At 35.7% G+C, this 27603-nt stretch overlaps 1 protein-coding gene across 2 annotated transcripts in view; it reads right to left on the bottom strand.

The window, feature by feature from the left end:
* Positions 1–27603, bottom strand: part of LOC115217999 — a 520272-nt gene that overhangs the window by 375388 nt on the left and 117281 nt on the right. For both annotated transcript variants that reach the window (XM_029787743.2, XM_029787744.2), the window contains exon 2: positions 10851–10874. The gene's annotated coding sequence lies outside the window, so the exon portion shown is untranslated. The remainder of the gene's footprint in view (positions 1–10850; positions 10875–27603) is intronic.

Raw genomic sequence — 27603 nt, 5'->3', positions numbered from 1 at the left:
ACCACCACAACCACAACCACAACGTAATGCATTAATTCTATTAATCTACAGAGTCCATCCACCCCCACTCAAAATTATGATTAAACTCTCTGAAGCCTGCAGCCAATGGTAGTTTATTGGTGGGATGCCAAAAGCTACAGAGTACACAACTAACAGTACACGTCAACCTTAAACACGTACAATGAGGAAGGATTCACTGTGAATTTGCTATCGAGAGAAAGCTGAGTAAGTGTAGTCATAATTATCTTCTATTAGTTGTTAATTAACCTAATAGAGACAGGGTAACAGGGCACACACACATGTATATACATGCATTCGATGACAATGATATATATGTATGTATATGTGTGTGTGCATATACATATAGATGTATATACATATATATATATACATATATATAAATGTATATATATATATGTGTATATATATGTATATGTATATATATATATATATATATATATATATATATATATATATATATATATACACATATATATGCATATATATATATATTATATATATGTAAAATAGTAAATCCAAAGAAAGAACAACAAACACAAAAATGCAACAGCGCGAGGACGTGGCACATGTAAAGTATTAGCAGATGCTCAGGGAAGGAAAGAAAGATGGTTTAATGTTTCGAGCAATGTTCTTCTTCAGAAACAGAGGAAAGCCCAATAGAAAGGAAGATGGAGGAAGAAAACTGCCAATGATTCACATGTGGTTACATGTATATGTATATGTATGTATGTGTGTGCATATGTATATATAGATATATATATATATCACGTGACCGACCAGTCCATCAGATGTAGTTACACATCGCTGGTCACAATGCGTTCGCATTGTTTTAGCCTTCAAATGACGCCACCCCGCTGGCTAAGCGAGCAGGCCAATATATATATATATATATACTTACATTACTTACATATATATATAAATATATATAATTACACACACACACACACACACACACACACACACATATATATATATATATATTATATATATATATATATATATATATATATATATATAAATATATATATGTATGTACATGTATATGGAGATTAGCAATAAATGTGTAAGAGTATTTATTATGATAGCCATTAGTATAAATTTTCTGTCTATGCGTGTGTTTGTGTGTGTGTGTATATATATATATATATATGTATGACTGGCGTATGTGCCAGTTGTACGTAAAAAGCACCGACCGATCGTGGACATTGCCAGCCTCCTCTGGCCCCTGTGCCAGTGGCACATAAAAAGCACCCATTACATTACACTCATGGAGTAGTTGGCATTCGGAAGGGCATCCAGCTGTAGAAACACTGCCAGAATCAGACTGGTGTCTGGTGCAGCCTCCTGGATTCCCAGATCCTAGTTGAACCATCCAACCCATACTAGCATGGAAAACGGACGTTAAACAATGATGATGATGATGATGATAATGATATATATATATATATATATTTATGTGTATAAGTATACATATATATAAGCATGTGTATTTGTATGCCGGTGTATATATGTGCAAATTTATGTGTGTGTATGTGTGTGAGTGTGTATATGCATGTGTAGATGTGAGTGTATGCGTGTGCATGCACTCACACATTGTTCATGTAGTCTGTCCATACATGTTTGAAGTTGACCACCTTTGAGAATGTCATGCCAAAATGATAAATGCCTACTTGACCTACCAGGGTCATATAACGGTCAGTTATTGCTGCATAACATATTCAGTAATGTTAAGAAAGCTGAGCTGATAGTTATGGCGTGCCTTTTCACTTTGAAAATAGCTTAAGAGTTGAACCAAGGTCACGGATAACAAATAACCTGCAAGGAATTCTTTTTCAAGAGGGATTAGAAGGAAATACAATACTGCATTCAGCCTGTGCATAGACAGTGGTGTTCAAACCCATGCATGTTGTTCCTACTTGGCAGAGCCATAGTGCAGCTACTTATATGTATATATACTACCCACAAGGGGCTAAACACAGAGGGGACAAACAAGGACAGACAAACGGATTAAGTCGATTACATCGCCCCCAGTGCAGAACTGGTACTTAATTTATCGACTCTGAAAGGATGAAAGGCAAAGTCAACCTTGGCGGGATTTGAACCCAGAACGTAGCAGCAGATGAAATACGGCTACGCATTTCGCCCAGCGTGCTAACGTTTCTGCCAGCTTGCCGCCCATTTATATTTATATATATATAAAGGGTAAAAACCCCCTTCGGTCATGAATGACCATGGGATTGCACCTAGAAAGTTACCCTCCTAGACACAAGTCCAGGCAAGGTTGTTTTATGGAAGACCAGCAGTCGCCTATGCATAGCAGCCTCCCCTCTCCACACCACCAGTGTTATCCAAGGGAAAGACAAAGGCCGATACAGCTTGGCACCAGTGACGTCGCAACTCATTTCTACAGCTGAGTGAACTGGAGCAACGTGAAATGAAGTGCCTTGCTCAAGAACACAACACACAGCCCGGTCCGGGATTCGAGCTCAGAACCTCACGATCGTAAGCTCGACGCTCTAACCACTGAGCCATGCGCATATATATATATATATATATATATAATATATATATATATACACAGTCATCATCATCATCAATCATCATCATCGTTTAACATCAGTTTTCCATGCTAGCATGGGTTGGACGGTTCGACCGGGGTCTGGGAAGCCAGGAGCTGCATCAGGCTCCAATCTGATCTGGCAGTGTTTCTACAGCTGGATGCCCTTCCTAATACTAACCACTCCATGAATGTAGTGGGTGCTTTTTACGTGCCAGTGGCACAGGAGCCAGAAGAGACTGGCAACGTCTATGATCGCTTGGTGCTTTTTACATGCCGTTGGCATGCATGCCACTCAAGGTGGCACTAGCATTGGCCACATTCAGATGGTGTTTTTTATGTGCCACCGGCATGGATATCACAACTACAATTTCCATTTGATTTTTATTTTGATGTTGATGTACTTGACTCAATAGGTCTCCTCATGCACAGCAGGTCACCTTAGAATCCCCAATGTAGGTCGCTCTACAATCAAAGTTGTATATATATATATATACTAGCAGTATCGCCCGGCGTTGCTCGGGTTTGTAAGGGAAATAACTATATAAACATTTTTAGAGAGTTACTTCCCTTATATAATAGCAAAAAATTGCATTAAAAATGGGAAAAATTGATGGTAAATTTTTTTTTAAATCGTAGACTCATCGTAGACGCGCGCTGATACCCAGAAGTGCTCGATATGAATCACGACTATAAGATACCTGCTTTTGGTTAAACTGCACTGCAAAATGTGGGAGTAGTTAGGAATCTAAATCGTAGGAGACAGACACACAACCTCACTTTTATATATAAAGATATATTGTAAATCAATGATCAGAAAACAAAAGAAGACATCACAAAAGGGACAAATTTTAACAAGTGTTGTATTAGTTTAACACTTTAGAATAAGTGCAAGAGGTTTGACGTTTTGGATGCTAGTTCTTCATCAGAGAACAAAAATAGAGAGAATAAGAAAATGTGGTTGGAGGAAAAAAAAAGAGCACCCTGGTTTATTAGATCCTTTTGAAATCTCTAGCCCATGCCAGCATGGAAAACACATTAAACAGTGATAATATGTGTGTGTGTCCACGTGTGTATGTACATATATGTATATATGCATGTATGTATCTATGTATGAATGTCATTGTATGTTAGTGTTCTTTGTATTGTCATTCATAGAAATTATTTATCAACCTTTGAAGCAGCACTTTATATTTCATAATAACAATTTGACTCAGCTCTATATGGGTGCATATGATGGGCCCATCCCATCAGACATTCAGAGAAGACTCTACATACCCACAAAACCTTAAGTCATGAGTAGCTGAATCAAACTGTTACTAAACAATAAATGTAACTCCTACCGAATGTATTAAGTTACACTTTCTTTATTTTGTCCACTTGCTTATATAATATATATATATAATATATATATATATATATATATATATATTATATATATATATATCATCATCATCATCATCATCATCGTTTAGCGTCCGCTTTCCATGCTAGCATGGGTTGGACGGTTCAACTGGAGTCTGTGAAGCCAGAAGGCTGCATCAGTCTCAGTCTGATCTGGCAGTGTTTCTACGGCTGGATGCCCTTCCTAACGCCAACCACTCCGTGAGTGTAGTGGGTGCTTTTTACGAGCCACCCGCACGTATATATATATATATATATATATAATACACACATATATATATATTATATATATATATATATATATATAATATATATATATATATATATATATATATATAATATATATATATATATATATATATATATATATATATATATATATATATATATATATATATATATATATATATATATATATATATTGTGGGGGGGGGATTACACTGGTTTTCCCATCTATAAAGAGTTTAGCTTTATTGCATATTTCAAAACCCGAAACCTGTTAGCTTAAGACTTCTTCAAAATATTTTGAAGGATATTTTGAAAAGGTCTTAGCCAACAGGTTTTGGGGTCTGGCAATGCACCATAAAGTTAAACCCTTTATGGAAGAAAACCCAGGGTAATTCCATAAACCAGCCTTCCCCACTTTTAGTATATACTGCTATACATCGTAGAGTTTGCTTCTTCTCAGAATTTAGGTTTTCTACAAATGATAAATATATATATATATATATATATACTAGCAGCATAGCCCGGAGTTGCTCGGGTATGTAAGAGCCCCTAGTAGGCAACAACTAATCCCAATCTAGTCCTTTCCCCCTAGGGAACGAAGGCGCATGTATAGGTTGCAATGTCTTCTCTTCACTCAAATACTTCTGTGTATACAATGTTCCTAGCTGTCCCTTTGGGCGAAAACATGAAAACATCATTGCGCCTCCCAAGAGATTTAAAAAGGTCGAGTTGCGTCCCCTAGACAGTCTGTGGTTTGTGTTTAATACACAAATCGGTTTGCTATGTGTGCCACATATGATTTAATTAACCGATTTTTTCCAGTAATAAAGTATCCTATTGGAATAAAAAGGGCCATATAGCTCCTTGGAGCAGACATGATGCTCGCTGTGAATTAAAAAGAAAATTCCTGCCAATTTGTGAAAGATATTGTCGAAATTATGTCATCTTGAATTTGAACGTGATTTCCCAAAATGGCATGATTTTATCGATTTTTTCTGATGGTAAGGTATTGCATGGAAAACTAACGTCAGAATTAAGTTTCTTAGGGTAACATTAAGCTTCACCATGAATTTGGTGAAAATCGATTGCAAGTTGCGAAAACTACAACAGAAAATGTGTTGCATATAAGAAGCTTAGATTCTCGACCTCACGTCGAATTTATCAATATTTTTCAGAACTGGGGGAACTTTTCAAAATTTTTGCTGCGTTAGTTTTGAATTATGACATTGGGCTATGTGTGTGTCAAGTTTCATCAGAATCGGTTGAAAGCCATGGTCAGGGTGAGGGTACAACCTGACAGACACACAGACAGACAAACTGCCGTTTATATATATATATATATGTAAACATATGTATATATATATATACATGTAAATATATGTATATATTTATATAAAACCATGTAAAAAAATGGTTAAGCATTAGGGGCCAATAATTAACAAAGAATGAAATATAGAAGTAAGAAGTGCTAATTATTAATGATTACTGACAGTTAAGCCTCGAAGATAGAATTATATGAAGCGTATACTGACTAATTAAATGGTGATTATCATAGTTGTCAACAACTTCCATAATATTTATATCTTTTCCATGCTGAGCTAATTGCTGGACTAATCATCATTGATTACCTCTTCATATATTATTGATATCTATAGCACCAACAACTAAAATGACCACAACAACAGCAACAACACTGTACGTCCATCCCTGCCAGTGCCGTTGGACTGGCTCCTGTGCAGGTGGCATGTAAAAGACACCATTTGAGCGCAGCCATCGCCAGTACCGCCTGACTGGCCCTCGTGCCAGTGGCATGAAAAAGCACCGACTACACTCTCGGAGTGGTTGGTGTTAGGAAGGACATCCAGCTGTAGAAACTCTGCCAGATCAGATTGGAGCCTGGTGCAGCCGTCTGGTTCGCCAGTCGTCAGTCAAATCGTCCAACCCATGCCAGCATGGAAAGCCGACGTTAAACGATGATGATGATGATGATGATGATGATTGAGAGTTGCTCCCTCTTTGTGACCCCTTGATCAACCAGAAATAACAGCTGCACCTTCTTAAAATTAGATCGTATTTTTAAAATTGAGTGTTACCTTGGGTGATATTATTCTAGAAATTAGCAAATGAAAGCCTTGATGGTCATGGATGGTCATGATCAGAGGTCTATTTGATCAGGGTAATTTAGAGCTGAATAATAACTGCAGGAATATGGAATTTTCACATTGGCACAAAGACATACATTTTCAAAGGAGAGGCATTAATGCTTTATCAAAACCTAGTGTCCAACAAGTACATATATTACCTAATTAGGGAACAACTATGTGGTCAATCAAATTGCTAGAAATAGTAGCCAATTTTTGTTTGACAGCCACACTCATCAACAACCATTGTGCTCTTTATACTTTGAGTTCAAATTCCACCAAGGGCAGCAATACCTTTCATGTTTTGGGAGTCAATAAAATAAGTACCAGTTAAAGACTGGGGGTTGATGTATTTGACATATTCCCACCAACTATGCTTCAAAATTGTTGGCTTTGCACCAAAATTTGAAAAAATTATTTCAAGGTCAATGAAAAAGTATGAAGATTGTGGATTGGATGCCTAGCTGTATTTGTTCTAGTTCCTTGCATTCTGAGTTCAAATCCTGCCATGGCCCACTTTGGCAGTAGACTTCATCCATCTCCCAATGTAATACCACCTCCTGGAACCTTGTGTACCTGTAGTAGAATCCATTCTGTTGCTGGAATTTGGTCAGTGCAAGCCTCTAGCTTAAGGGTACCTTCCATCATTGCCTCTCTCTCCCCTATCAGTCTCTGAGGTCCTTTAAAAGGGGTCATAGGCACAGCCTTCCCTCCTGACAAAACGTACCAAATAATTTTGCTGGGTTAAAAGAAATTAAGGAATATTAAGTCTGGAAATATTTTTGGTCGTTTAACCTTAGGTCAATCCAGCTCATCAGGTAGAAATATGATCAAAAGCATTTTAACCATGATTGTTCTATCATCATCATCATCAGTAGCAGCAGCAGCAGCAGCAACAGCAGCAGCAACAGCAACAGCAACGCCAGCACCAGCAACAACAGCAGCAGCACCACACACACACATACACAAACACATGCTCACACACACATATACACAAACACATACACACATACACACAAACACATGCACACATACACACACACACAAACACATGCTCACACACACACACAAGCACATACATGCATGCACACACATTCACATGCTCTGACACACACACAAACACATGCTCACACACATACACACACATTCACACACACGCACACACACATTCACATGCTCACACACACATACGCACACACACATTCACATGCTCACACACACACGCACACATACAAACACATGCTCACACACAGACATACACACACAAACACACAAACACACACACACACACACTCACACACACACACACAAAACGGGCTTCTTTTGATTTCCATCTACCAAATCCACTCCCAAGACTTCAGTCGACCTAAGATTACAGCCAAAGACCTAGGTGCTATGCAGTGGGCCTGAACACACGGAACATGTGGTTGCAAAACAACCAAAATACCCCACAACCACACCAGCACCTGATCTTTTAGAATTTATATTCCATGCAGCAGCTGCCATAAACTTCATCCTTCCCCAGTAGTTTACCGTGTGCTATAAAAACTAAGCCATCAGCCGGTAATAATATTTCATCAAGGAAGACCTTAGTCAAATATAAATAAACTTTGCTATAAATTTTGTTTTTCTCCATCTGTTTCTATTTAACAGAATAAATATTTCACTGATGCTGCGGAGAAGGTGAGATATATAATATACGGTGATTAAAATTCTGTTGCGTATACAGAGAACTCTTTGGTATTAATGTGTAAAACATATACTTTAGGCACCATGCTGGAATTAAGGTATAGTCTTTTGACATCTGGAGTAGTTTGGCTCCTCCTAATCAACTTACAAATCAACATTCTTGCCTTTTTTTGCTTATGCTTTTGGTTTATTTTGTTTTGTTTTTTTTTGTTTTTGTTATTTTTTTTTTGTAACTCATTCTTCAAATACTGTGAAGATAGCTGGGTTGGTTTAGTTTTGATTTAATCAGTTTTGAAGTTTGCAATTATGAGCTTAATTCTTGATAGATCCATTTCTTAAATCAATTTTTTTCTTTTTTTTTTTTCTGCTTGCATTCTGTTTTTGAAAGTCATTTGACTGCGGCCATGCTGGAGCACTGCCTTTAGTCAAGCAAATCAACCCCAGGACTTACTCATTGTAAGTCTAGTACTTATTCTATCAGTCTCTTTTGCCGAACTGCTAAGTTACAGGGATGTAAACACACCAGCATCGGTTGTCAAGTGATATTGGGGACACAAACACATATATCTGTATACGATGGGCTTCTTTCAGTTTCCACCAACCAAATCCACTCACAAGGCTTTGGTCAACCCGAGGTTATAGTAGAAGAGACTTGTCCAAGGTGCTAGACAGTAGGACTGAACCTGGAACCATGTGGTTGGGAAGCAAGCTTCTTACGCAGAATAACCGAGAAGTTTATACTTAGTCTCAGGTACATCAATGATTCTACAACCTAGACACTCATGAGGTGTCTAAAACTATGAGACTATTGTTTGAAAGAATGGTTCACCTTGGATTCAAGTATTGAAACATCACGTCCACGTGTAAAAGCAGTGAGAATTTATAAAGGTATATTTGAATGCTATAATAAACAAAGATGCTGTATAACAAATAGATAAGAAATTTGCTTCAGAATCATAAAAGACTGAACTAAATCTCAAAACATAACATCTTGAGTCAGGGTCACTTAATATATATTTTGGATGAGTCAAGCCTTCCGAGTGAAACTGAATAAAGGGGAAACTTTGTGGAAGCCTGTTGAATAGATTGTATCTGTGAGTCTAAAGTCCAACCTTATCACAGACTGAGGTTACACTGATTCTGTTTGAAGTTCACATTAAGCGTATGGATGTCTGTGTAATACTTTGTTAGTTATATTATAATATAAAGACACTGTATTTGCAATTCAATGGCCCAGTCTTGTGATACGCTGTGTTACATCAATTCTGCTTGAGATTTATGTTAACAGTATACATATCCGATAGAGCAGCGAGCTGGCAGAAACGTTATATGTAGCCATATTTCGTCTGCGGTTATGTTCTGAGTTCAAATTCCGCCGAGGTCGGCTTTGCCTTTCATCCTTTCGGGGTCGATTAAATAAGTACCAGTTACGCACTGGGGTCGATGTAATCGACTTAATCCGTTTGTCTATCCTTGTTTGTCCTCTCTGTGTTTAGCCCCTTGCGGGTGGTAAAGAAATAAGTATACATATCTGTGGAATATTCAGCCACTTATATGTTAATTCAATAAAGTGAGAATTTAGTTGATTTAACAACTGAATCCTCATCATTGAAACCGACAACTATATTCTTTTATTCTTTAATTTTTTCCACTCATTTGACTGTGGCCATGCTGGAGTACTGCCTTGACTATATATTTACTTTATTTACTAACTAAAGTGAACTAAAGAAAGTAATATATGGAAATTTACTCATCGGTTGCTGCAGTCTTCCTCTTAATCACATAACAGGAACAATTTTTCTCTTTTAATAAGAAATTTGACTATTGTATTATTTTGTCTGACCACTACCAAAAAATCAATTCTACAGAGTTTTAGAATGACCATTTCCAATAAGAAATTAGATTTGATTCAATCAACAGCAAGCCTTCGTCTGAAACAATGGCTTAGCACAGAGTATAAATAAATCGACAAACATGCTTTAGTGTGAGGAAGGATATTTTTCCATTTATCTTTTACCATTCCATCATCAATTCCAAAATCCATTGTCTCGAGTTGCAACGCAATTCTTTGAAAATAATTTGAGATAACAGTGGTCCATTAGTCTAGAATTTTGACCATTCTACGTAATACAACAAATTCCACGTCATCATGTCTGATGAAGGTGATACCGCTGTATTTGTTATTGAAACGATATATATTGGTGATGTATGTCATTGTGATTTTGTTGTTAATAACAGTAAAACAAAGATATAAAATAGTAAAAGACAAAACAAAATACACCTCAAAGAATATAAATAAAACAAAGAAATAAATTAATAAAAGACAAAACAAAATACAACTCAAAGAATATAAATAAAACAAAGAAACAAATTAATAAAAGACAAAACAAAATACAACTCAAAGAATATGAATAAAACAATGACATAAAATAATAAAAGACAAAACAAAATACAACTCAAAGAATATAAATAAAACAAAGAAACAAATTAATAAAAGACAAAACAAAATACAACTCAAAGAATATGAATAAAACAATGACATAAAATAATAAAAGACAAAACAAAATATAATTCAAAGAATATAAATAAAACCCTCATGCATTATTTATATTCATGCTTGCTTTCATTTGTGAAGTGTCCCTTGGTGTAATTTTTGTTGATTTATGGAGTATCTTTAAAGTCTTTAATATTAAGACAGAAAAAAAAAAAACAATAACGATAAAAAGAAATATATAAATTATATAAATTATATAAATATATATTTAGAAAATACAGAGAAATTTTTAAAAATTACTTGGAAAATAAAATACCTTGTTGGTAATGTATTCGATAGTCTGCAAAAAAAAAAAAAAGAAAGATAGAAATATTTCTTATAATAGAAGCGATGATAAATTGATTGACAGAAATTATTTAAAAAAAAACAAGGAAAGAAACAATGTGATTTATTATAAAAGCTGTAAAACAAAGGACTGAAAATACGGAACCAAACAATTGCTTAGTTTCTTGAACTCTCTTTACTCTTTTGACTCTTTTACTTGTTTCAGTCATTTGACTGTGGCCATGCTGGAGCACCGCTTTTAGTCGAGCAACTCGACCCCCGGGTCTTATTCTTTTTGTAAGCCCAGTACTTATTCTATCGGTCTCTTTTTGCCGAACCGCTAAGTGACAGGGACGTAAACACACCAGCATCGGTTGTCAAGCAATGCTAGGGGAACAAACACAGACACACAAACACACACACATACATATATATATATATATATATATATATATATATATATTATATATATATATATACATATATATATATATATATATACGACAGGCTTCTTTCAGTTTCCGTCTACCAAATCCACTCACAAGGCATTGGTTGGCCCGGGGCTATTGCAGAAGTCACTTGCCCAAGGTGTCACGCAGTGGGACTGAACCCGGAACCATGTGGTTGGTTAGCAAGCTACTTACCACACAGCCACTCCTGCGTCTATAGCTACTTACCACACATTAAATATTATTTAAAATATTTTTTTTCCTTTTTTTACCTTTTTTTCTGCCAGAAGATTTTGTTTTGGTTGTAAATTAATCTTGATCAATTCTGTTTAATGAGTTTTGTGATATACAGGTCATGGATTAAACTAAATCATATGATTGGCTGGATAAAGGTCCTCATCAGATTTGCTCTCCACACATTTTTATTTACACCCTACGCTGACTATTCAGTATTGACATCCATCGGTCACTCTCACCATCTGTCCACCTCATGCTCTCATCACTCGTTCCCCTCCATCTCCTCTAGAGAAAATAAGTTGCCCCCAGTTCGTTCTGTTAAAACAGGAGTTAGAAGGTTCTTTTATTTTTGAAGGCACATGGCTTATTGGTTAGGGTATTTGGCTAATGAATGTAAGGCTGTGAGTTCAATTCCTGATGGAATGTTGTGTCCTTAAGCAAGACACTTTATTTCACATTGCTCCAGTTCACTCTGCTGGCAAAAATGAGTAGGACCTGGATTTCAAAATGCTAACCATAGTACATACTGTGTCACACTGAATCTCCCTGAGAACTATGATAAGAGTATGCATGTCTGTGGAGTTCTCAGCCACTTGCATGTTAATTTCAAGAGCAGGCTGTTCCGTTGATCAAATCAACTAGAACTCTCACTGTTATAAACAACGGGGTGCCAGTTATATCTAGTAATGGGGCGCTATGAAAAAAGCCCATGCCCACCTCACCTTGTAAAGGGATTAGGAAGGGCTGCCAGTCATAGATACTAAGTAAAAGCTAATTAAACCGGTGAATGAGATACATTCCAACAGCCCGTTTCAGGAGAGTAGCGATGACCCATACAACCTATATCAAAGGAGATGTAAAACGATGATGATTTATATAAACTAATACTTAAATGTACAAATCTACCCTCTGAAATGACAGGAAATATTACTCTTACTACTACCCAGGTATTAATGATAGGAAGGATTGCGGTCTAATTACGAAAACAAACTGTAAGGAAATAGCAGGTGTCCTATAACTACCGCAGCAATTAGCATTATACTAATGTTTAAAAGCTGTTTTAATTTTGAGACACCTGGTTTAAACAAACAAGATGCTGTTTAGCCCCAGGTTAAGTCCTGATCCAATAGATCTATAATGCTGGCAAATATGAATAAATAATTAAAATAAAATTAAAAATATAGGCATAGGAGTGGCTGTGTGGTAAGTAGCTTGCTTACCAACTACATGGTTCCGGATTCAGTCCCGCTGCGTGGCACCTTGGGCAAATGTCTTCTACTATAGCCTCGGGCCGACCAAAGCCTTGTGAAACTGAAAGAAGCCCATCGTATATATGTATATATATATATATATATAAATGTATGTGTGTGTATATGTTTGTGTTTCTGTGTTTGTCTCCCAACATCACTTGACAACCGATGCTGGTGTGTTTACGTCCCCATAACTTAGCGGTTCAGTAAAAGAGACCGATAGAATAAGTACTAGGCTTACAAAGAATAAGTCCTGGGGTTGACTTGCTCGATTAATAGCAGTGCTCCAGCATGGCCACAGTCAAATGACTGAAACAAGTAAAAGAGTAAGAGTATATATTAAAAAATTAAAATTCTGGTGCCTGGAAACTTAGGTCTATTTTGGTGGGGTACTTACTGTAATGATTCCCAACATACCAGCCATTTTATTTTATCGGTTCTAGTTTTCAAGCTACACTATACTCTTTATATATCTATGTTTATATATCCATTTAAAATCCACTTATATATCTATGTATCAATTCTGTATTTCTCCATCATATTTGTATGTTACAAACCTTTACTTTTAGTTCTTGCTTGTCCATCACCCAAGCGATATTCCTAATATTAGTTGTACAATCAGAGAAGCAGTACAATGTGATTTAAAATACTTGGACAGCAAATTTATCATACCATTTCTAATTAATCAGCAGACTGCTATTTTGATACCCCACTCATGCAATTATTAATAATCCTTTCTACTATAGGCACAAGGCTTGAAATTTGGGGGGGGGGGAGGGGACTAGCTGATTACATCGCCCCCAGTGTTTCACTGGTACTTAATTTGTCGACCCCAAAAGGATGATAGGCAAAGTCAGCCTCGGTGGAATTTGAATTTAGAATTGCCAGCCGTTGCCAGCCTCGCCTGGCCCCTGTGCCGGTGGCACGTAAAAAGCACCATCCGATCGTGGCCGTTTGCCAGCCTCGTCTGGCACCTGTGTTGGTGGAACATAAAAAGCACCCACTACACACACGGAGTGGTTGGCATTAGGAAGGGCATCCAGCCGTAGAAACATTGCCAGATCAGACTGGGCCTGGTGCAGCCTTCTGGCTTCCCAGACCCCAGTTGAACCATCCAACCCATGCTAGCATGGAAAGCAGACGCTAAACGATGATGATGATGATGAATGTAACAATGGGTGAAATGCCGCTAAACATTTTGGCTGGCATGCTAACGATTTTGCTAGCTTGCCGCCTTGATGCAACTATTAATAATGGTCTCAAATTTTGCTATAAGAGCAGCAATTTTGGGGGAGGGGATGAGTCGATTATGTCGACCCCAGTATGCAACTGGTACTTATTTTATCGACCCTGAAATGATGGAAGGTAAAACTGACCTCAGCAGAAACGCAACTGTTAATAATACTATCGTTAGCAAATCGACCCCAGGACTTATTCTTTGGAAGTCTAGTACTTATTCTATCAGTCTCTCTTGCTGATCCGCTAAGTGACAGGGATGTAAACACACCAGCATTGGTTGTCAAGCAATGTTGTGGGGACAAACACAGACACACAAACATATATATACACACAAATATATACACACACACACACACACACACACACACACACATATATATATATATATATATGATAGGCTTCTTTCAGTTTCCATCTACGAAATCCACTCACAAGGCTTTGGTTGGCCCGAGGCTATAGAAGAAGACACATGCCCAAGGTGCCACACACTGGAACTGAACTCAGAACCATGTGGTTGGTAAGCAAGCTACTTACCACACAGCCACTCCTGTCTACAAAGTTCTTATGATTCCTGGTTCCCTCAACCTATCAATTTCAATTGATACTTTATTCATCCACCCCAGAAGGATGGGATGCGAAGTTGGACATTTTAAAAAATAGCACCCAGAATGCAAGAAGCTGGAATAAATATATACACACGCAGGGTATTACATCTAATGCTTCTGCCAATTTGGAATTCAAGTGATTACAGTCTATGAAATTCTTGTGATTTCTGAAATAGATCAGCATCTTTCCTAGAAATCAATGCCAAAGAGATTATCATTCTCAACAATGCAAATACTTATTTTGGAAACGATAGTATTATTTTTAATGTTTGTTTTTGTTTCATATGTAATATAAACCAATCTTGATTCATTCAGCATTATATAAATAGCTACACTAATACATTAAATATTTCCTTGTCTTATTATAAACTAACAGACCTCGTATTTTAGCTTTTGCAGTATTGACTCTATCCAATGCAGACCGATACTAATCTCTTCAAATTCTTGGAATTATAATCAATCCTACAACAGCTGATTCCATTATGGTAAACGATAAATGAAAGAGAGTGAATTTATAGAAGAACATTGGCAGTGCTGAAACGTCCTTCAAATATCTTCAAATCCTCCACCAAAATGGAACCTACCTCATGTTGGTGGGGGTGGGGGTGGGGATCTAAACAGAAAAACACAAATGCTAGAGCTTCAAATATATGATGATGATGATGATGATGATGATGATGATGATGATGATAATAATAATAATAATAATAATAATAATAAATAATAATAATAAGAAGAAGAAGAAGAAGAAGAAGAAGAATCCTTTCTATGGGAAGTACAAGGCCTCAAATTTGGGGGAAGGGGTTAAGTCGATTACATTGACCTCTGTGTTTCACTAACTGGTACTTAACTTATTGACCATGAAAGGATGAAAGGCAAAGCCGATCACAGCAGAATTTGAACTCAGAACATAGCAGCAGACGAAATACCACTAAGCATTTTGCCCGGCATGCTAACAATTCAGCCAACTTGCTGCCTTCTTTGATAATAATAATAATAATAATAATAAATAATAATAATAATAATAATATAATAATAATAATAATACAATAATAATAATAATAATAATGATGATGATGATGATTTCTTTTAAATAATATAATAATAATAATAATAATAATAATAATAATAATAATAATATAATGGTATCAAATTTTAGCACAAGGTTAATAATTTCTGAAGAAGTTTTAAGTTGATTATATCAACCCAAAAGTTGAAGTGGCACTTATTTCATCGACCCTGAAAGGATGAAAGACGAAATTGGCCTCGGCAGAGTTTGAATTGAGATGGATGAAATACTACTAATGCTTTTGACTCGCATGGTAATGATTTTGCCTGCTTGCAGCCTTAATAATAATAATAACAATTATTCTTTTACTCTGTTATTGTTTTAGTTGTTTGACTGAGGCCATATATATATATAAGCAGATAGTTAGATCAATAGATATAGATACATATACATATATACACATATATGTATGTGTGTGTGTGTGTATGTGTGTGTTTGAATGTGGATGAAGATGTATGCTTCTTCTCCCTCTCTCTCACTTATACATATATATATATACAAATACATATATGTATACATATATACATATATACATATACATATATGTATACATATATATATATATATATATATATATATATATATATATATATATAATATATAATATATGTATATAAATATATATATATATAGGGTGTAGTGAATATATTGTCATCTAAATATGAAAAATGAAAATAACACTGAAATCTCATTTAACACTATATTCACCAAAATTAAATAAAAATATCTTGAAATTTATTCAATAAAATCACCATTGACTTCAACCACGGCCTCCAGACGTCTTCGTAATCTCCTGCAACTCTTCTGGATGGTCTCCTTGTTTAAGTTGGTGAATGCTGTCATAATCCCTGCCTGAGTGTTACATGAGTTTTGTTGGTCTCTCACTCAACTGCACCCCACATATAATAATCAAGGGGGTTGCAGTCTGGGGAGGCAGATGGCCAGATGTTAGGGGTGATGCAGTCACAGAAACTGTCTGACAACCATGACTGGGTTCTCTTGCTTGTATGGCATGGTGCAGAGTCCTGTTGCCAGACATAAGGTGTTCCAGCAGCTATCCTCTTGATCCATGGCCGCACTACCTCCTTTAGGCACTTGATGTTGGCCTCTCTGTTGAGAATGAGGCCATGTGGGAAGATGAATGGAGACAATGTCACCATCACTAGTGATCACTCCAAACACCATGATGTTGACTGGATGTTTGATTTTTATCACTCTCGGAACATGTGGTCAGATTGCACTGTTCTCAGATTGACACCAAAACACTCTGAAATGTTCCTATTGGAGCTCCTGGCATGAATGCCAAGTCTCACAGAATGTCACTTCCAAATTTCTGGTAGAGTGAATTGCGTCATGATGCTGTTTTTCAGTCAGATGGTGCCCAATTGACCCTACTATACTGCATAGTCGACAAAATGAAAAAACAACAATGTGCATGCACAAAATTAAAAATATAAAATGGCAACAATTTAATCATCGCACCCTATATATATAAATTGTTAAATTGATGCCATTTTATATATACACACACACACTATATGCCATATACCTTCGTATATATTTCTATATTTATGTACATATTGTATATATATGTATATATGTAAATATATCTATCTATCTATCAATATATATATATATATATATAATATATATATATGCACATACACACACACTTACATATACCTTTACACACTCATATATCTATACACCCACATACACATTTCCATAAAAGATACGAAATAGCCTATTTAGAGTGCCATTTGACCAAAGAAGACCAACCATATCTGCAGTGAGATTATATTTTTCTAAAGATTAATGGAAGCATGAAATGAGTATAGACGTAATTAAATAATACAATTATACCTACTTCTTGCTTATGTATGTGTGTGTGTATACGTATATATATATATATATACATACATACATATATATATATATATATATATATATATATATATATATATATGTGTATGTATCTGTATATGTATGTGTATATATATACATATATATTATATATATATATATAATTATATATATTATATATATATATATATATATATATATATATATATGTATATATATATATATATATATATATAATATATATATATATATATGTATTCTATATATATGCTATTCTTTCATTATCCTGCCTACTTTTCTTGTAGCATTCATCCACTAGACATATCTAAAGCATTTCTTAGCTAAGTTGATGACAAATCAATATTTTGAACCAAAACTTATGCATTAATAATATAGACAATTGATAATAGTTTTTATTGAGAAGATAATATATTTAAGTGAAATCTGTTTTCCATATCGTTTTCTTTCTGTTTTTTTGCTATTTATTTTCTTTTTTCTTTTTTTTTTTCATTTGTAGTATTATTTTCTTTGTTTAGTTTCTGGCAAGACACTAAACATTAGCAAATGAAAAACAATAAAAGAAGGCAAGACTATAGTGAATATCATTGATTTTTATGATTGCTATTCCAGATGTATTTACATATCTTTTGGATGGGTTAGACAGCTAAATGATTCATATATACGACCAAGTCATAAGGCCAGAAGTTTAATATTTTGTCATTACCGATGCGATATGCTGGTTAGTTGATTACAGTATTATCTATTAGTCACCTAGTCACCAGTTTAATATTTTGTGGTTTGCTGATGCAACATGTTGGATAGTTGATCACATTCATCATCATCATCATCATCATCGTCATCATCATCATCATCATCGTCATCATCATCTTCAGTATCAGCATCAGCATCATCATATCATCATCATCGTCATCAGCATCATATCATCATCAGTATCAGCATCATCCTCATCATCATCATCATCATCTCATCATCTTCATCATCATCATCATCATCATCATCATCGTCGTCACCATCATTTAACGTCTGTTGCCCATGTTGGCATGGGTTGGACAGTTTGATCAGGGCTGGTAAGCTGGAAGGCTGCACCAGACTCCAGTCTGATTTGGCATGGTTTTCTATTGCTGGATGCCCTTCCTAATGCCAACCATTCTGAGAGTGTAATGGGTGCTTTTACATACCACTGGTACAGTTGCCATTTACGCAACACCAGCATACTTTAACATGCTACCGGCATGGGTATCATTTGCATGACACCAGTGTCTGCCACAATAGTGATCATGTTCGGTTTGATGGGTTTTCTTTTCAAGTACAACATAATGCCAAAGTTCTCAGTCATTGTCTTTGTGAGGCCCAACACTCAAAAGGAACTCAGCCACTTTACCTCTGTGAGGCTGAATGCTCGGAAGGAACTCTGCCACTTTGCCTCCTTGGTGCCCAACACTCAAAAAGAACTCAGCCACTTTGCTTTCCTGAGACCCAATGCTTGAAAGGAACTCAGCCACTTTGCCTTCGTAAGGCCCAACACTCAAAAGGAACTCAGACACTTAGTCACTTAGTCACCAGTTTAGTATTTTGTGATTACTGATGCAATATATTGATTAGTTTATTACTTATTTTGGGCATGATTTCAAACTGCATCTGATAGTGTGGCCTTGGTTTTTAGAATTCCAGGGTTTTGAGAGGTGTGAAATGACCCCTTAGCCAATATTGTCCTCAAGTCTACTTTGGCACAAAGTAGCAGCAACACCTCTCAGGTTACCATTTACAGGTTAATTAGCATATCAGGTCTTGCCTCCTTATGCATCTGAAGGCTGGACCCAACAGAAGAAAATACCTTCATGGTTTCTTCTGGACTATCATGGTCCAGTACAGGGGAAGATGACTGCAGCAACACATTGTGGAGTACAGGAAGCAAGATGAGGCCAGTAAGACATCTTGGTCATCCACTATATCCATCTCCTTCCCAAGTCATCTTGATTCAGTTTTGCTACTAGACAGTGAAATTGGCAGTGTGGAAACCTTTCCCACTTTAAACAAAATCACTGTGTCATTCATCAGTAATCCTTAACGACATAAAGATGACAAGTTGATCCTCAGTGCTCTGACAGATGAACATGATATAATTGATCGTAATATATTTCCAATTTTGGCACAAGGCCAGCAATTTCAGTGGTTGGGGGGGGGGAGAAAGCCGACTACATCAAGCCCCAGTGTTCACTGTGATACTTATTTTATCAACTTAAAAAAGGGACGAAAGGCAAAGTCGACCTCAGTGAAGTTTGAGTGCAGAATATAAAGAGTGACAACATGCCTCTAAGAATTTTGTCCTGCAAACTAATGGGTTGGTCTCAAATGTTGAAACAAGGCCAGTAATTTTGGAAGAGAGAATAAGTCAATTACATCGACTGCTGTCTTAAGCTGGTGCTTATTTTATTGACCTTGAAAGGAACTGAAAGCAAAGTTGACCATGGCAGAATTTGAGCTCAGAATGCTGCTAAGAATTTTGCGTGGCATGCAAATGGTTTTGCCAGCTCACTATCTTATAGTCGTTCATAATATCATTAACACTTAGTCACCAGTTGGATATTTTGTTATTACTGACAATATAATAGTTAGTTGACACCTAGATGTCTAGTTGTAAGTAATAGCTTTGTATTCTAAGCCGTAGTAGTGTTACATTGTATTCTAAGCCATAGTAATGTTACAATTTTGAAAAGTCTTGCAGTGTTGAGCTAAATTCAATCTTCTGAGAAAGGGAACTGGATAGCCAGAGAGAAATTTAATAGGCGCAGGAGTGGCTGTGTGGTAAGTAGCTTGCTTACCAATCACATGGTTCTGGGTTCAGTCCCACTGTGTGGCACCTTGGGCAAGTGTCTTGTACTATAACCTTGTGCCGACTAAAGCCTTGTGACTGGATTTGGTAAACGGAAACTGAAAGAGACCATCGTATATATGTATATATATGTATATATGTATATATATATGTATATATGTATATATATGTATATATATATGTATGTGTGTGTATATGATGGACCGCGAAGTCTGGCGTAGCATGGTAAATTCCATTGTCTCGACCATGGTCAAACAATGATGATGATGATATGTTCGTGGTTTGTGTGTCTGTGTTTGTCCCCCCAACATCGCTTGACAACTGATGCTGGTGTGTTTACGTCCCCGTAACTTAGTGGTTCAGCAAAAGAGACCGATAAAATAAGTACTTGGCTTCTAAAGAATAAGTCCTGCAGTCGATTTGCTTGACTAAAGGCGGTGCTCCAGCATGGCCACAGTCAAATGACTGAAACAAGTAAAAGAGTAAAAGAGTTTATATTCCATAAAATCTGCCAGTATCCTTCACCTGTCTAATGTCACAAAAAGCAAAGGTAGGAACCAGCACCGAGGTAATTGCAGTTTTTCTCTTCATTATGGACAAATTCTGATCTCTCCTTTCGTATGCAGAACAGGCAGCAATGGTTGAAGTAACAGCAAGCATCACCAAGTTAAATAAATACACAAATAAACAAGAGCACTCAGAGAGTGCAAACCTCTGCCAACGCAACACCAACGTCTTCTCAATGATTAACCAGAGATGAGTTTTAAAATGAGACTATCTGAAATAAAATCCTTCAATGATATCGTGAGACCTTTTGTTTTCTCCTCTCTTTAGTTCCAGTTTTCCTTTAGTAATCCTGTTGTTTTAGATCAATGTATAGAATTATGTATATATGTAAGTATACTGTAAAGTGTTAAAATGTATGTATAATCACCTAATATGATAATGAGCATTGTCATTTTAATATTTGTATATATATATATAGTATGTATGTATGTATGTATGTATGTATGTATATATACAATATATATAATATATATATATAATATATATATATATTATATATATATGTATGTATATATATATATATATTTGTGTATATATATAAATTATTAAAAAACCAACCTTTTATCAATTCAATAATGAAAAAAATAAATTATACCATTTAGAAAAATACATCTTATAGAAAGATTAAATAAAGATAAAACATATAACAATGATTAAGTAATGGCAAAATAATAAATAAAACGTATATATATATGGTAGAATAACTACACGTGTTTCGTGGCTATATTTAAGAAATGATAATAGCAAAATCACTTCAATATATTTGGTAGAATAACTACACATGTTTCATGGCTGTCTATATCTATCTATCTATCTATCTATCTATATATATATATATATATATATATATATATATGGAGAGAGAGAGAGAAGATAGAGGAGATAAATGGCAAAGAGAGTGTCATATGAATGAGAAAGGGAGGGGTGATAGATAAATAACAAAGGAAGGCTTGGATAAGCCAATAAACAGCATTTGAAGTGTGAGTATATGTGTGTATGTGTGTGCGTGTAGAAGAGAACTATTTGAAACTTTACATATACATGTAAAGTAAAGAAAATATAAAAATTTATCCAGAATCCTCGTCTGGTACCAGATCGATCCTAAAATCTAATTAGTTCGTGACAGCCACGATGCCAAACATCCCTGAAAGTTTCATCTGAATCCATCTAGCGATTTTTGAGATATCTTGTCCAGAGACAAAGAAATATTTGTAAACAATACCTCTGCCTTTGCTAAGGCAGAGGTAATAAGTAAGTAAATAAAAACTCAGCATAGCATAGTACAAGATTATGGTGACTTTCCAGACATGAATGCCAATAAGGTTTGATTACTGAATAAACAGTCAGGAAAATGAATAGAACTCCATTCACCCAAAAGGAAACGTTGATATACATCTTTAATGGCTTGGTAACAAAGAAAATATGCATGTGTGTTTGTATGTATGTATGTATGTATATATGTATGTATGCATGTATGTATGTATGTATGTTTGTATGTATACATGTATGTATGTATGTATGCATGTATTTATGCATGTATGTATGCGTGTATGTATGTATGCATTTATGCATGTATGCATGTTTGTATGTATGTATGTTTGTATGAATGTATTTATGTATGGTTGTATGTATGCAAGGATGTATGTTTGTACGTATGTGTATGTATTTGTGTGTCTGTGTTTGTCTCTTCCACCATCGCCTGACATCAGTATTGGTGTGTTTATGTCCCAGTAACTTAGTGGTTTGGCAAAAGAGACCAACAGAATAAGTGCTAGGCTTACAAAGTATAAGACCTGGGGTCAATTTGTTCAACTAAAGGTGATGTTCCAGCATTGCCACAATCAAATGACCAAAACAAGTAAAAGAATATAAGTATGCATGTATATATATATATATATATGCATGTATGTATGTATGTATGTATGTATGTATGTGTGTGTATATTATATATATATATATATCATCATCGTTACCGCCCAGGCTATCAGATGTTGCTACACATCGCTGATCACAATGCGCTTCGCATTATTTTAGCCTTCAAATGACGCCACACCGCTGGCTAAGCGAGCAGGCCAACAGACGAAAGAGTGAGAGAAAGTTGTGGTGAAAGAGTACAGCAGCGATCGCCACCACCCCCTGCCAGAGCCTCGTGGAGCTTTTAGGTATTTTCGCTCAATAAACACTCACAACACCTGGTCTGGGAATCGAAACCGCGATCCTACGACTGCGAGTCCGCTGCCCTAACCACTGGGCCATTGCGCCTCCACACACACACACACACACACACACACACACACACACACACACCATATATATATATTATATATATATATGAGTCACAATATCTGGATTTAACTATATATTTATAGCTTTACACACACATATATCTATATAAAATATATTGTTTTTCTTGTATGTGTAAATGATCGAAACATTATGTCTGTCAAGTAAAGATTTGCTTTAACACAACTAATACAACCATCTTCTGAAATATTGTAACATATTATAAGAATACCAGACATTATCAGCAACTAATTTCAGACAGAAAAGAACAACGTCCAGTCTCTGAGGAATTGTTGCTCTTCAAAGAATTTCTTTAAAGAATGTTATGTTCAGAATCTTTGCTGTTCATTTCCTCATAAATATTCTTTAGTTTGACATGTGTGCAATGTCTCTCTGACATTTTCCTTAAACAAGTTTTATATAGTCTCCTCCTTCTGTTTTACTAGCCTCCCTCCTCCTCTTCCCATCTCCTTCCTCGCCTTCTCCTTCTCCTCTCCTCTTTGTCTCTCTTGCCTACTCCTTCTTTCCAACACTCCCTCCTTCCTTGCACTCACCCTCCTCTCTCTCCTCCTCCTTTTCCAAGTGGCAAGTTTACAGTGCTATCCAAAATATTTCTCTCACAGCCGCAGATTTTGATATTCCGTCTTTTACCCATATAATTCTTTACTCTGTTTATTTGTGTTTTGCAATACAGACATAAGCACAGTTTACTTCCCAAACACATGGCTTTGGGTTCACTTCCACAACACGGCACCTTGAGCAAGTGTCTTTTGCTATAGCCTCTGGCCGACCATAAACATCTTTAAAATTGCATTTTCAAACCTTCTTTTGTATATATTTTCACCCTTGCAGTACCTTACAACTTTACTTTGTTATATATATATATATATATATATATATATATATTTCTTTACTACCCACAAGGAGCTAAACACAGAGGGGACAAACAAGGACAGACAAAGGGATTAAGTCAACTACATCGACCCCAGTGCATAACTGGTACTTAATTTATCGACCCCGAAAGGATGAAAGGCAAAGTCAATCTCGGCGGAATTTGAACTCGGAACGTAATGACAGACGAAATACGGCTACGAATTTCTCCCAGCATGCTAACGTTTCTACCAGCTCGCTGCCTTTCATATATATATATGTATGTATGTATGTAGGATCATATGGCTGGGTTTCTTGGATTCTGTGGTGTATATATTACCTTGCTGGATGGGACACGAATCTGTTGTAGATTTATTCATTTTTGCCAGCTGAGTGGACTGGAGCATCATTAAATGAAGTGTTTTGCTCAAGAACTCTATGCATTGGTCAGTCCAGGAACTGAAACCACAATCTTACAATCATGAGCACAACACTCTACCCACTAAGTCATGCTCGTCTACATATGTGTAGGCACTCACACACACACAGATATATGTGTGTGTATGTGAAATTTGGCAAGAGATAAACTATGACTGAAGAGACCGTGCATGTTTTCTGCAGCAGACTTCATCTAGAACTTGGTGTAAATGGTTTAACATAATGTGGTCCCTTGGTCCTTTTAGCAGGATACAAGGATACACTTTGTAAAGAGGATTCAAGTCAGGTTCCATTCTCTGCCACCAGTGATAGTGACCTCCAAAATATGGTCAGAAACCATGAATTTTTCCTCTAAATATGCCATGAAATAAGTCGGATACCTTAATTAAAGATGGGATCATAATAGCGACATTTTTGATCAATCATGTGTCTATGTGATTAGGGATGGCCTATGGTTAAACAACTGCCACTAGCAAACCTTTACCCTACCATGACCATCACTACCACTCTGACAGCACCCGTCAGCAATAGTGACTGACACCATGGCAACCATAACCACCACTACCACAATGATTACAATCATGACAACAACTGCTATGCCCACCACCTCTACTGCTACTGCAATCACTGTGATGACCATCACCTCTCTTGGCCTTCCATTCTCCTCTCCCAATTCTTTTTTCTTAACATAGGGTTTATCTAAGATTCGTTTGTAGATAAGCATTGTAACAAAAGTATTGTAGTTTTATTTGTTGGACACTTAAACCTACAAGTCACCACCACCACCACCACCACCACACACTGAGCTGCCACCGACGCTGTCACTACACCCCACTACAACCTTCACCGATACCAACACCAGCACCAGCACCACCATGACATTCAAACCCACGACAGTAACGACAACCACCGCTACCAATCAAATTATACAGATATTTCCATAATTTCATTATGAAATAAGATTTGAGGTTAGATCAGTTTCTAACAGAAAGAAGAAAGGATAGGGGAATATTCGATAAATATTGGTAGCAATTGTTTATGATTTATAAATGCATGCAGCCCCACGTAATGTATGTATATGTGCGTGTGTATATTTCTGTGGGGTATATTTTAAGAGATTTACCTTTTCAGAATTCAAGCCAGCTTGTTTAAGTCAAGGCAACTCATGGGTCTTGTGATTCCTGAGCTAGTTGATGTATGCATATATACATATGTACTGTGTATATGCGTGCATGTAGATAAACTTACATTTGTAGATGTGCATATCACAAGAGAACACAAATGTGCATGCATATGTTCCCATACATTACTTATAAAGTTACATAAGTGGCTAAAGTGCAGAGCGTTTCATATATAATATGCAAGAACACTATCACGACATAAAGGGAAAACTACTTGTAGCATAGTACAAAGAATTGATGCTCATTAGCATGAGTATAAGGGAAAGAAACTAGCATTGGTGCTTTACCAATATGCTCACATGTTAAAACAAACAAAAGAAGCAACATGCTTATTACAGATGGAAATTGGATTTAACAGAAAGTACAAAAGAAGTTACAACAATTCCCTATACAACCTGATCCATCCCAAACATAAATATCTCACCACCATATATATGTATATGCATGAGTGTGTAAAATATATATATATATATATTATATTAAATTAGAGATAAAACCACTATTAGGCAAATCATACAATGAAAAACTTAACCCAATATATAAGATTAATTAATTTATATTATTTAAATATATATCAAAATTATTAAAAAAGATAATTAATTATCTTTTTTAATAATTTTGATATATATTTAAATATATAAATTAATTAATCTTATATATTGGGTTAAGTTTTTCATTGTATGATTTGCCTAATAGTGGTTTTATCTCTAATTTAATAAATATAATATTTTACTATAAAATTGGATTCAATCCTAAATCTGATTTTTTCCTGTAAGTTTGGATTTATTCCCTAATATTTTATTATATATATATATAATATATATATATATAATATATATATATATATATAAATATATATCAATATATATATATATATATATATGTATCTATATATACATTTATACATGTATATAATTCAAAAGTTCATAACCATCAAGAATTGACAAATGAATAAAGAACATACAAAATCATGCACACACACACACAGAGTCTATATGCAAAGACACTGACCTTCCAATGCATGCAAATACACTTACACACAAACGTACACATACACATCTATTACATAAAATCCGTTCCGTCTGTCTGTGTGTGTGTCTTCTAGGATCTTCGGTTTCCTCCATCCGATTGCGCTCAAATTTGATATGTAGATACCGACGGTATCAGGGCATGTATAAGTCTTGAAAAAAATTACAAAAATCGTTTCCAGGTGAGAATGCAATCGATAAAGCCGTGGGAACGTGCATTTATACGCGCAAGTAAATCAGCACCGTCCATTGGACAGGAGGGGGGCATTTTGCTTGTATATACATATACACACATATATGTACACATTCATACACTTACACAAACATACAGACACACACGTATATACACACACACACACACAGATTCCATTTGCTATAATCTGTTAATATTGAAAGAGAGCACAAACACAGAATCGGAGAAGATGAGAACATGCGATGCAAGGAGATCAAGGACAACAATGAAAGACTCAGATGAACCAAATGATTGATCCAACACAATAATTAGTAAATTAGCTAATTAGTTAATTAATTGACTAATAATAATAATGATGATGATGGAGATTTTTCTGATTTAGGTAGAGAGACACAAGACACAACCAAGCACAAAGGGCAATTAAATTGACTTTAGAACTTAACTTTTCCATTATTTTATTGACCCTGGAAGTATGAAGACTAAAAGTGACTTTGGTGTGGTTTGAACTCAGAACATGAAGAGCTGCAACTAAACATCACAAGGAATTTTCAGTGAGACTTTAATGATTTTGCTTGTCTGTCACTTTTAGTCGACTGCCTTTTCTTTTACTTGTTTCAGT

The sequence above is a fragment of the Octopus sinensis genome, linkage group LG12 (assembly GCF_006345805.1).
Source record: "Octopus sinensis linkage group LG12, ASM634580v1, whole genome shotgun sequence".
Taxonomy (NCBI): domain Eukaryota; kingdom Metazoa; phylum Mollusca; class Cephalopoda; order Octopoda; family Octopodidae; genus Octopus; species Octopus sinensis.
The sequence above is the reverse complement of the archived record's forward strand: the minus strand, read 5'-3'. Positions and strand labels throughout refer to the sequence as shown.